This window comes from Pristiophorus japonicus, chromosome 25 (genome assembly GCF_044704955.1).
Source record: "Pristiophorus japonicus isolate sPriJap1 chromosome 25, sPriJap1.hap1, whole genome shotgun sequence".
In the NCBI taxonomy this organism is placed as follows: domain Eukaryota; kingdom Metazoa; phylum Chordata; class Chondrichthyes; family Pristiophoridae; genus Pristiophorus; species Pristiophorus japonicus.
The window spans coordinates 24,077,641-24,091,064 of record NC_092001.1 but is presented as its reverse complement, the minus strand read 5'-3'; the positions used below and the strand labels follow the sequence as shown (position 1 = coordinate 24,091,064).

Genomic DNA, 13,424 nt, shown 5'->3' with positions numbered 1-13,424 from the left:
AGACTGGGGAAACAGTGAGACTGACTTTAGAGCAAGGGTCTGGTTATTGTGAAACACCAAAGAAAATAGCAATTCTGGAAGAATAACATCGAAATGAAATGCGAGATGACAACCTGAAAGAAGTGTTAAGGCAGAAGGTTAAATGCTGCATCCCTTTCTGCAAAAAATTCCTTTCACTAAGATTTCTCTGACCGAAACGGCACAAAAAAAAAAGTTTCTTTCAAAGTCATTAAACTCGCGAATTTCCGCGCCCCGCGAATCTCCTGAATCAGATGCCTCTAGTTTTGCCGACTCAATCCATGTCCCTTTGCAATATTGTGCTCCCACCCCCACGATGAAATGTGCCACTAACTTATCGAATCATGGAATGGTTACAGCACGTCATTCTATTCTCGCACCGTCATTCTATTCTCGTAAAACCAGCTCCTGAAGTATCGGCCAGCTGTGCAGGTTAAAGCTCTGGTTATATTCCTAAGATTTCTTTAACCACACCGTTTCTGTAGTGTAGTGGTTATCACGTTGGCATCACACGCGAAAAGTCCCCGCTTCGAGCCCGGGCAGAAACATTATATTGGAGACTATTTTTGCTGTGAAATAAATTGAACAAAAGTCGCCCCAGGTTCCTTGTCGCATGAGCACTGAACATTTTAAACCAGTCTCCTAAATACAGAGTGTGTAAAGTCAGATAGGGGAGAAAACTTCATCAATGATTCAAAATCCTTAAATGATTAAAGTTCAGTTATTGAAGTTACCACTGACCCTCAGTAACAATTCTACAGAACAACGCTGTCGGTTAATGAATGGGGAATAAAACAAATAATCTTCACCCATCCCCATCCCCCGACACACAGTTTAATTAGTTGTATGTCATTATTTTAAAGATTTTGAATGAAAGAGTTACTTTCTGAATCCGGGCTCCCTCTGTGAGCACCGCATCACGAAACGAGCAGGAAACACATTAAAGAGTTTACCACAATTGCTGATATTTCTTAGCTTTTTTCTTGTGTTTTTTCAGCTCTTCGTCCTTTTCAGCTCCTGACTGCGGATATTGCTGTGATTAAACCTGAACACAATGCAATGTTTCACAGCCCCTGCCTCGGTTAATACCAGCAGATCTAAGCCGCATTTCAAACCCACAAACAACTCATTAGTTATTCGCTCTTTGCAGTTCCAGAGCTCAGAGGGTTATTGTCCATCCCTGGGATGCAAGCTACCTCGGACCCGGGCCAAAGCTCCCCGTACACCGAGCACAGGCTGATGAAAACTCCGGGGGAGAGGATATCCTGCTGTGGGGGGCTACATGACACTCGGACCCTTTAATAATCTCTCACAGCTCATCTGAAAGCAGCCGGAATGTGCCTGCCTCAACCGGGTGGCTACACTTGTTTATATATAAAAAGAGAAGCAACTATCCTCATTCAGCAGATATAAGGCAAGATATCATCAAAAGAGGTTTTTGGACATTTTAAGTGATGTGTTTAATGCTTCAGTCCTTTTTGTGTTTAATTCCCACCCCCTCTCTGGCTGTGCCTGCACTGAGCTTACCTCTCGGTAAGGTTGTTCTGTTCTTACAAAAGTGGGCACTTACTCCAGCCTAAGTTAGTTTGTAGTAAGTTTTCACTGCCGAAACTTGCAAAACAGGCCTGAGTGGCTGGACACACCCCCTTTTGAAAAAAAATACCTTACCTGAAGCCAACCTCAACTAACTCAGTAGAACTGGAGCAAACTAATATCCGAGAATTGCAATTTCTAACATTCTCCAAAAAACTAGGAGGAACTCCACCCGAAACTTTGGCCCTCAGTGTGGGACAGAAGTTGTTTAAGGTGAGCCAACACATTCCCGATCAGCACAGAGGGAGCTCAGTGATCAGCTCCCCTCTGTTGGTGCTGTTGTACCAGAAGTTTCTGTAAGGCAATAAACGGCAACGCCTCAGCGCGAATTCAACGGTGGGCACTCATGCTGGCATCCTACGACTATACCATAAGGCACAGACCAGGCACAGACAACTTTGCCGACGCGCTCAGCAGGCTACCCCTGGCGACCACGGAAGGATCTGACGAACAGGACTGTGAGATAGTCATGGCAATCAATGCCTTTGAGTCCGCAGGTTCGCCCATAACAGCTCACCAAATCAGAGCCTGGACGGCCAGCGACCCCATGTTATCCTTAGTAAAAAGATGTGTCCTAACCGGTGACTGGGCAGAGGCTCGTGATGCCTGCCCCGAGGAATTAAAACCCTTTCACAGGAGCATGCATGAACTATCACTACAAGCAGACTGCCTGATGTGGGGCAGCCGAGGAAACATGCCTCTGCGAGGCAGAGAGGCATTTGTCCGGGAGCTCCACCGCGAGCACCCGGGGATTGTTCTCATGAAGGCTATAGCCAGATCCCACGTCTGGTGGCCTGGTATTGACGCGGACTTGGAGCTCTGCGTCCGAAGGTGCACTATTTGTGCCCAAATCAGCAATGTCCCCAGGGAGGCACCACTGAGCCGTGGTCGAGGGTGCACGTAGACTATGCGGGCCCATTCATGGGCAAAATGTTCCTTGTAGTTGTAGATGCATTTTCAAAGTGGAAACAATGCACCATTTTAAACTCGAGCACAACCTCCACCACTTTGGAGAACCACACGTGAAAGGTCCCCGGTTTGTACCCGTGTAGAAACATTATTTTGGAGACTACTTTTGCTGTGAAATAAATTGAACAAAATTCGCCCCATGTTCCTTGTCGCATGAGCAGTGAACATTTTAAACCAGTCTCCGAAATACAGACTGTGTAAAGTCAGATAGGGGAGAAAACTTCATCAATGATTCAAGCTCCTTAAATGATTAACATAAGAACATAAGAAATAGGAACAGGAGTCGGTCATTCCGCCCCTCGATCCTGCTCTGCCATTCAATAAGATCATGGCTGATCTGACCATGGACTTTGAGTTAAGGGACTCGGGGGCCTGTTCTCTCTCCCCTGAGAAGGTTCACGTTCTACAGTCCAGCCTCAAAAAGGCACAACTCTGTGCACATTACTTGCCGCGTTTGAGTCCTGAGGATGAGTCATCTGCCTGGAGCCACAGGTCGAGGTCATGAATGCTTGGCTCACGGAGATGGCCGTCTGCAGTATGACTGTGGTATCCGCTGACAGTAGCTTATGAAGAAGGCCCTGTTGGCCGATTCCGATGACAAAGACATCCCGCAGTGCTTCGGTGAGGTGGTCACCAAAATCCCAAGGTGCCGCCGGCCTCCTGAGGTCTGCAGCATATTTCGTGATCTCCTGGCCTTCGGGCCGTCGGTGTGTATAAAACCGTTGTCTGGCTGTGAGGATGCTCTCTTTGGGATTGAGTTGTTCTTGGATCAGTGTTACAAGCTCCTCGTATGCCTTGGTCGTTCTCTTCGCTGGTGCCAGCAAGTCCCTGACGAGGCCACAGATGGTGGGCCCACAACTGGTTAGCAGGATAGCTCTGCACTTATCAGCCAGTATGGCCGGGTTGTCACCTGCCAGGTCGTTTGCTGTGAAGAAATGGTCGAGCCTCTCCACAAAGGCTTCACAATCATCACCATCAGTGAACTGCTGCAACGTACGAAGGTTAGCCATTTTCGTGTGAAGGTCCGTAATCTCGTCGCCAATTGTTATACCTTCAGATGCTCTGATGATGACTCCACGAGACAATGTATCATGCTTGAACTGTAGTGACCTAAGTCCTTTATTGATAACCACAGAGTGAGGATCACACTTGGTGGCCTGCCTTTTACACTCGGCCAGGCACACCTGTACAGGTAAGCTAAAAGTCTCCCACTGCAGCGCCCTCTGGTGCACACCTTGTAATAGTACAAGCAGTAACCATGTAGAACACATGACAGGTGTCACTGTGGAACAATTTCTCTCACTCAAAGTTAGACACACGACCGTGGGCACCACGAGGTCTAGGTCGCTAGCCATTGACATTCATATATAAATATATATAAATATATCGACATGTAACGTAACTGTTCCCTGCTGGTCAAGGGGTTAAGATCTGGCGCACTAACCTGGTTTCAATCCTCGATCAATGCATCGCATAAAAATAATTGAGGTCTGTGAGACGATTAATAATTGCTGTAATCACCATGAATACCAATACTTTCTGTGATAGACCGAGCTTACAGACTATCTGGCTTCTCCTGCCCTTTGCCAGGCACGTGTTCGGCGTTTAATTTTGTAAGCTGCGTGAGTTCGCTGATCGCAGGGAGATGGTAGGAGCCCCTGTGGCCCCACTGTGAGGATGTGGAAGTGAACACGGTGGCTGGGTGATTGGTGACATTTCTGTAAAGGGCAGCGGAGGAGAAGGATTGAGAACTTTCAGTGTGGGACAGAAGTTGTTTAAGGTGAGACAACACATTCCCGATCAGCACAGAGGGATCTCACTGGTCAGCTCCCCTCTTTTGGGGGCATTGTATCAGAGGTTTCTGTAGTGTAGTGGTTATCACGTTTGCTTTATATGTAAAAGGTCCATGGTTCGATCCTGGGTAGAAACATTATGTTTAAACTTTCTGTGGATGAACAATCGGATGCGAGTTTAGTTTCGCTGCAAATGCTGCCTGACCTGCTGAGATTTCCAGCGTTTGCTGTTTTTATTTGTTATTTATTCTCCTGGCAAAAGGGCTCCCTTATTCCTTAATTGCTTTTTATTTCACTTCAATAAATAGAAAACTTTGAGTGAGAGAAAACGGATCCACCGAGGACCTTTCGCGTGTGAGACCAACGTGATATCCGCTACACTGCAGCCAATCAAAGGGCGAGAAACCACTGAATATAAAGGATGAGCTGACAAATATCAGGGGCAGTGCAGTCTGGTCAACGTCAAACTCTCTTTTCTTATTCAGCAGTGGCATGAACGGGAGTCAGACGTCACAAAGTTTAATTAAAGACACAAATAAAAGTAACACTTGCAAATCTTTTCAGTGTAAAATTATTTCACTTTATTTGAAATCCTACTGCGTTGAATCTGAAAATACGCACAGTGGGATTTTATCTTCACTACTGATTGTATTTTGTGTGCACGGTAGGAATAACCGGTGCTGTTAAATTTGATAAAAGTTGCCCCAGATTCGTGGTGTCATCGGCAATGAAGACTTTGAACCAGAAAGCTAAAATACAGTTAGTAAAATGGGATATGGTTTAACAGTTAACATGCAAAGCACAGGACAAATGGTTGAAGTACGGAGTGTCCCTGAGTTAGCATTTGTTTGATTGTGCAAAAGAAGGTGAGGGATTAATTAATGATGCTTTCCTGTGAAAGCAAGAGAAAAGTTTTCGAACAAACCATCCGGTGACTGTCAGGTGAGCGCTGCTTGTGATACCTGGTGGGAATGGCGGGATTTTAAAGCCCCTTGTATTGCAGAACCGTCATATAGACGAACATCTCTTAACTATTGTGGTGCAATGGCAGTGCGTCTGATTCTAGATCAAAGGGTTGCTTGTTCAAATCATGTCGGGGTCACTGTTATTTTAGCAATTGCTGTTTCACAATAACCAGATTCTTGCTGCAATGTCTGTCTCACTGGTTAGCAGTGGTAGGGTTGGGGACAGCATCAAACAAGAAAGAAGGGATGTGTGCAGTGGTGGGACAGCAGTTATCATGGGTGACTTTAATCGACATAGTGATTGGGCTAACCACATGGTAGTAATTTGGTGGAGGAGGATTTCATGGAGTGTATTATGGATGGTTTTCTCAACCAAGAAGAGAGCTGGCCATCCTTGACTGGGTGATGTGTGATGAGAAGGGACTAATTAGCAATCGATTTGTGCGAGGCCCCTTGAGGAAGAGTAACATAATATGGTAGAATTCTTCATTAAGATGGATAGTGTCACAGTTAACTCAGAAACTTGGGTCCTGAACTTAAGGAAAGGTAACTTTGACGGTATGAGGTGTGAATTGGCTAGAATAGACTGGCTAAGGATACTTAACGGTTTGACGGTGGATAGGCAATGGCAAACATTTAAAGATCACACGGGTGACTTCAGCAATTGCACATCCCTGTCTGGAGTAAAAATAGAACGGAGAACGTTGCTCAACCGTGGCTAACAAGGGAAATTAAGGATAGTGTTAAAACCAAGGAAGAGGCAGATAAATTGGCCAGAAAAAGGAACAAACCTGAGGACTGGGAGAAATTTAGAATTCAACAGAGGAGGACTAAGTGTTTTCGTTAGGAGGGTGAAAATGGATTGTGAGAGGAAGCTTGCTTGGAACATAAAAACTGACTGAAAAAGCTTCTGTAAATATGTGAAGAGAAAAAGATTAGTGAAGACAATTGTAGGTCCCTTGCAGTCGGATTCAGGTGAATTTATAATGGGGAACAAAAAAATGGCAGACCAATTGAACAAATACTTCAGTTCCATCTTCACGAAGGAAGACACGAATAACCTTCCAAAAGTACTAGGGGACCGAGGGTCTAGTGAGAATGAGAAACTGAAGGATATCCTTATGAGGTGGGAAATTGATGGGATTGAAGGATGATAAATCCCTGGGGCCAGATAGTCTACATCCAAGAGTACTTAAGGAAGTCGCCCTAGAAATGGTGGATGCATTGGTGCTCATTTTCCAACAGTCTATTGACTCGGGATCAGTTCCTATGGACTGGAGGTTAGCTAATGTAAAACCACTTTTTAAGAAGGGAGGGAGAGAGAAAGCGAGTAATTATAGACCGGTTAGCCTGACATCAGTCATGGGGAAAATGTTGGAATCAATTATTAAGGATGAAACAGCAGCGCATTTGGAAAGCAGTGACAGGATCGGTCCAAGTCAGCATGGATTTATGAAAGGGATGGATTTATGCTTGACAAATCTTCTGGAATTTTTGAGGATGTAACTAGGAGAGTGGACAAGGGAGAACCAGTGGATGTGGTGTATTTGGACTTTCAAAAGGCTTTTGACAAGGGTCCACACAAGAGATTGGTGTGCAAAATCAAAGCACATGGTATTGGGGGTAATATACTGACGTGGATAGAGAACTGGTTGGCAGACAGGAAGCAGAGAATCGGGATAAACGGGTCCTTTTCAGAATGGCAGGCAGTGACTAGTGGAGTGCCGCAGGGCTCAGTGCTGGGACCCCAGCTCTTTACAATGTACATCAATGATTTGGATGAAGAAATTGAGTGTAATATCTCCATGTTTGCAGATGACACTAAATTGGGCGGCGGTGTGAGCTGTGAGGGGGACGCTAAGAGACTGCAGGGTGACTTGAACAGGTTAGCTGAGTGGGCAAATTCATGGCAGATGCAGTATAATGTGGAAAAATTTGACGTTATCCACTTTGGGGGCAAAAACGTGAAGACAGAATATTATCTGAATGGTGGCAGATTAGGAAAAGGGGAGGTGCAATGAGACCTGGGTGTCATGGTTCATCAGTCACTGAAAGTTGGCATACAGGTACAGCAGGCAGGAAAAAGGTAAATGGTGTGGTGGCCTTCATAGCTAAGTGATTTGAGTATAGGAGCAGGGAGGTCTTACTGCAGTTGTACAGGGCCTTGGTGAGGCCTCACCTGGAATATTGTTTTCAATTTTGGTCTCCTAATCTGAGGAAGGACGTTCTTGCTATTGAGGGAGTTCAGCGAAGGTTCATCAGACTGATTCCCGGGATGGCTGGACTGACATCTGAGGAGAGATTGGATCATTTGGGCCTTTATACATTGGAGTTTAGAAGGATGAGAGGGGATCTCATCGAAACATACAAGATTCTGATGGGACAGGACTGGGTAGATGTGTGTAGGTTGTACCCGATGTTGGAGAAGTTGGAGCAGGCTCGAGGTAAAGATGACCCACTCCTGTTCCTAATTCTTATATTCTTATGTTCTTATAGCAATTCTGGAAGAATAACATTGAAACCAAATGTGACCGGACACCCAGAAAGAAGTGTTAAGGCAGAAGGTTAAATGCTGCATCCCTTTCTGCAAAAAAATTCTTTCACAAACATTTCTCTGACCGAAACGGCACAAAAAAAAAATGTTTCTTTCAAAGTCATTAAACTCGCGAATTTCCGCGCCCCGCGAATCTCCTGAATCAGATGCCTCTAGTTTGCCGACTCAATCCATGTCCATTTGCAATGTTCTGCTTCCACCCCCACGATGAAATGTGCCACTAACTTATCGAATCATGGAATGGTTACAGCACGGAAGGCCATTCGGCCCGTCGAGACCGTACCGACTCTCAGCGAGTCCCACTCCCCGCCCTTTCCCCGTAGCCCTGCAATTGATTTCCTTCAGACACTTATCCAACTCCCATCCGAAAGATAAGATTGAGTCTGTCTCCACCGCCCTTTCAAGCCGTGCATTCCAGATCCTAACCACACGCTGCTAAATGGCCATCTCCTGTTCCTATGTGTAAAACCTGGGAACACGAGATCAATTCCTGCCACACTCACAGCCTTCCGAAATATAGCACCTTAATTCTATTCTCTTAAAACCAGCTCCTGAAGTATCGGCCAGCTGTGTAGGTTAAAGCTCTGGTTATGTTCCTAGCAGTATGTCAATCGCAGTGTTTTTGTAGTGTAGTGGTTATCACGTTCGCCTAACACGCGAAAGGTCCCCGGTTCGAAACCGGGTGGAAACATTTTGAACATTGTTCAATTAAATATTAGAAAAAATTGAATAATTGACATTAATGGTTCAATATTAACAAAGTTGGTGTTTGTTTCTGCTGATGTTAATAGCCCTTCAACTAGGCTGGATTTTAATATTTTGATATTTCAAATAACAGTGTTGATATTTAATGTCTCCATGATAAGAGAGACTGTTTGATTTTCTGTTTCTGACTGCTCCATTTTTGATCGGGGCGGAGGAGCGGTGAGAGATCGGGTCCCAGGAGCGTCGTGATCGGGGCTCAGGAGAGGCGAGGGCCCAGGAACAGCACGGGCCAGCCCACACTGCGATCTATGGATAGTCGGCGCATGTGTACACACTACGTCCATGCAGCAGAGCTTGGTCTATGGTCGTCTTGTATAATCCTTGCCACTGGACCAAGACCTAGCTCTGTCAAGCTCGTGTGGTGGTTGGTGTGCAACGGTCACCCCACGTTAAAACAATCCACCCACAGGCATCTTCCACCCTTCAACATGTAGTTCTGGACCTAGATTGTCAGGTCCCTCATCGAAACACCTGTAAACTCATCCCTTTTTAGTCTGGAAACAAGTCATCCTCGATACGAGGGACTGCCTAATACTATACTATTAACAAAATGCAGTGTCTCACAGCCCTGTTAAATTGGCTGGTTTCTCTGTACAGCTCTGTACACACTCAAACTCTACACAGTGTCTCTCACTCCCTCCCGTTTACAGCCCTGACGGTGTAGAAAGCCCCTCTCAAAGCTGCACATTCCGGCTGCATTCAGTTGAGTTGGGAGAGCTTATTAAAGGATCCTGAATATCCTCGCTTCACAACAGCAGATCGAAGCCGCAAACAACCCATCGACTAATCGCTCGTCCCCAGTTCCAGAGTGAGTGAGGCCGGCACTGTCATGTATTCAACCAGCATTGTAACCCATGTATAATCTGACCGAAGTTGTACACTGTGAGAACAATAACCACTAGGTGGTGAACTTGTGGGAGACATTCCTAACCTGGACCTTCAGGTATAAAAGCGGAAGCTCCACCCACTTCCATCACTTGAGTGCTAAGGAATAAAGGACAGGTCATAGACTGACCTCCTCTGAAGCATGGGCCTCGTGTGCATTTACACTGTATAGTAAGGACATATTAATGGCGATGAGAAACTGGGATTTAAACCACGCGAGCATGGCCACTAACAGAACAGACGAGAGGTACTGTGTTAAGCAATGGTTGGGACAGAGATTCAACATTGTTAAAGCATCACACAGTTCTCCAGGCAGCCAAGGGCAGTCAGGCATGCCCCAATATGTAGCCGAACCCAGAGGCGGAGTTCGACAGAGACAATGGCAGACTGAACGGCAATTCACGTCATTGCAAGGGAGAATGCGGCCAGTAATGGGGCCAACAGCACCTGTTAATGGTGCACTCATGGACAATCACGGGGCAGTCAGTGACGATCGACTGGCAAGAGACCTTTTGTTTCCAACAGCAGCTCATGTTGGAGGCGTGGAGGCACACACTCAGCCGGAGTTTGCAGAGATGAGCAAAATACCTGCAGAAATTGCAGAAATGGACACTGGGGGAAATCGCTGCAAGGTGAAGTTCAGTTAGTTCATGTGGAGCACGTATACATTTCATACACCAGGACGCGACCGATAATGATGAAAGTGCTCCTCAATGGCATCCCAGTATCAGTGGAGCTAGACACGTGGGCCAGCCAGTCCCTGATAGGTATCAAATAGTTCGAAAAGTTGTGGGCGTCCAAGGCCAGGAGTCCAAAATTATTGCCGATTGACGCACAGATACGAACGTACACAAAGGAGATCATTCAGGTGCCAGGCAGCGCCACGGTAGTCGTGACCCACAAAGTTGGCTTGCTGTCATGAACTGGAAATGGGGCGATGTCAATGCAATTTCCTCTGTGGAGCGAGTATCATGCTCACAGATCCTCAACAAATTTGACTCATTATTTCAACCCGGCATTGGTACTTTCATGGGGGCCAAGGTAGTGATTCACATAAACCCGGACGCCAAGCCAGTACACCACAAGGCCAGGGCGGAGCCGTATGTGATGCGGGAAAAGATAGAAGGCGAATTGAACCGCCTGCTAAGGGAAGGCATCATCTCGCCAGTTGAATTCAGTGACTGAGCGAGCCCGATTGTGCCGCTGCTCAAGGCGGATGGGTCGGTCAGGATATGTGGTGATTACAAGGCAACCATCAATCGGGTGTCACTCCAACTCCAGTACCCGCTACTGAGAGCGGAGGATCTCTTTACGACGCTATCCGGTGGCAAACTTTTTTCAAAATTAGACCTGACCTCAGCTTACATGACCCAGGAGCTGGCGAGTGAGTCGAAGAAGCTGACCACCATCACGACACACAAGGGGTTGTTTGAGTACAACAGATGTCCGTTCGGGATTCGCTCGGTTGCCGCGATCTTCCAATGAAATATGAAAAGCCTCCTCAAGTCGATTCCAGGGACGGTGGTTTTTCAGGACGACATCCCCATTACGGGTTACTATACTGAAGAACACCTCCACAACCTGGAGGAGGTGCTACGCAGACTGGACCGGATAGGGCTGCGACTGAAAAAGGCAAAGTGCGTCTTCATAGCTCCAGAGGTAGAATTCCTGGGAAGGAGGGGAGCATCAGACGGGATCAGCCCTACTGCCTCCAAAACGGAAGCGATCCAGAGAGCACCCAGATCCCGTAACACGACGGAGCTGCATTCGTTCCTGGGGCTCCTGAACTATTTTGGTAACTTTCTTCCCAAATTGAGCAAGCTGCTGGAGCCGCTACACGTGCTCCTACGCAAAGGTCGCGAATGTGTCTGGGGGGACAGCCAGGAAAGGACTTTTAATAGAGCTCGCAATTTGTTATGTTCCAACACTCTGTTAACGCTATATGACCTATGTAAGACACTTGTGTAAAGTTGCGTCGTCCTATGGTGTCGGGTGTGTGTTGCAGCATGTCAATGCCAAGTGTCAGTTACAGCCGGTAGCTTCGGCCTCCAGAAGTCTGTCCCAGGCAGAAAGGGGCTACGGGATGGTAGAAAAGGAGGCGCTCGCATGTGTATATGCAGTAAAGAAAATGCACCAATACCTGTTTGGCAGGAAATTTGAGCTGGAGCCAGATCACAAACCCCTAACGTCCCTTTTGGCCGACAACAAGGCCATAAATGCAAATGCATCGGCCCGCATACAGAGGTGGGCACTCACGTTAGCCGCCTATGACTACACAATTCGGCACAGACCGGGCACCGAAAACTGCGCCGATGCACTCAGCAGGCTCCCACTAGCCACCACTGAGGGGGCTACCGAGCATGGTGCTGAGATGGTCATGGCTGTTGAAGATTTCGGAAGTGAAGGCTCACCCGTGACAGCCCGTCAGATTAAAGTCTGGAGAAATGGAGACCCGCTATTGTCTCCAGTCAAGAAATATGTCCTGAATGGGGACTGGGCAGCCACGTACAGGGCATGTCGTGAGGAAGTTAAACTATTTCACAGGCGCAGGGATGAACTCTCGATTCAGGCCGATTGCCTACTGTGGGGAAACCGCGTAGAAACCAGATGGGCAGAGAGGTGTTCATCAGAGAACTCCACAATGAGCACCCGGGCATTGTCATGAGGAAGGCAATTGCCAAGTCACACATTTGGTGTCCAGGGAATGACGCAGATCTGGAACTTTGTGTTTGTAGGTGCATTACGTTTGCCCAGCTGGGTAATGCGCCCAGGGAAGCCCCCCTTAGCTCCTAGTCCTGGCCCACCAAGCCTTGGGCACGCATCCATGAGGACGACGCAGGTTCTTTCAAAAATGTTTTTGGTTGTAGTAGACGCCTGCTCCATAAGAAACATAAGAATTAGGAAGAGGAGTAGACCATCTACCCCCTTGAGCCTGCTCCGCCATTCAACAAGATCATGGCTGATCTGGCCGTGGACTCAGCTCCACTTACCCACCCGCTCCCCGTAACCCTTAATTCCCTTAGTGGTTTAACATCTATCTATCTGTGACTTGAATACATTCAATGATCTCGCCTCAACTGCTTCCTTGGGCAGATAATTCCAGAGATTCACAAACCTCTGGGAGAAGCAATTGCTTCTCAACTCGGTTCTAAATTGGCTCCCCCGTATTTTGAGTCTGTGCCCCCTAGTTCTAGTCTCCCTTACCAGTGGAAACAACCTCTCTGCCTCGATCTTGTCTATCCCTTTCATTATTTTAAACGTTTCTATGAGATCACCCCTCATTCTTCTGAACTCCACCGAGTAAAGACCCAGTCTCCTCAATCTATCATCATAAGGTAACCCCCTCATCTGCGGAATCAGCCGAGTGAATCGTCTCTGTATCCCCTCCAAAGCCAGTATATCCTTCCTTAAGTAAGGTGACCAAAACTGCACGCAGTACTCCAGGTACGGCCTCACCAATACCGTACACAGTTGCAGCAGGACCTCCCTGCTTTTGTACTCCATCCCTCTCGCAATGAAGGCGAACATTCCATTCACCTTCCTGATTACCTGCTGCACCTGCAAACTAACTTTTGGGGATTCATGCACAAGGACCCCCAGGTCCCTCTGCACTGCAGCATGTTGTAATTTCTCCCCATTCAAATAATATTCCCTTTTACTGTTTTTTTCCCCAAGGTGGATGACCTCACACTTTCCGACATTGCATTTCATCTGCCAAACCTTAGCCCATTCGCTTAACCTATCCAAATCTCTTTGCAGCCTCTCTGTGTCCTCCACACAACCCGCTTTCCCACTAATCTTTGTGTCATCTGCAAATTATTTTACAGTGCACTCTGTCCCCTCTTCCAGGTCATCTATGTATATTGCAAACAGTTGTGGTCC

At 46.9% G+C, this 13,424-nt stretch overlaps 2 non-coding genes across 2 annotated transcripts; both read left to right on the top strand.

Annotated features, from left to right (window-relative positions):
* Window positions 1-4,437: 4,437 nt before the first annotated feature.
* Window positions 4,438-4,510, top strand: trnai-uau (transfer RNA isoleucine (anticodon UAU)). Its single transcript has one exon. It is a non-coding gene; the product is annotated as a tRNA-Ile (tRNA).
* A 4,000-nt stretch (window positions 4,511-8,510) lies between these two features.
* trnav-aac (transfer RNA valine (anticodon AAC)) lies at window positions 8,511-8,583 on the top strand. Its single transcript has one exon. It is a non-coding gene; the product is annotated as a tRNA-Val (tRNA).
* The last annotated feature ends 4,841 nt before the right edge of the window (window positions 8,584-13,424 follow it).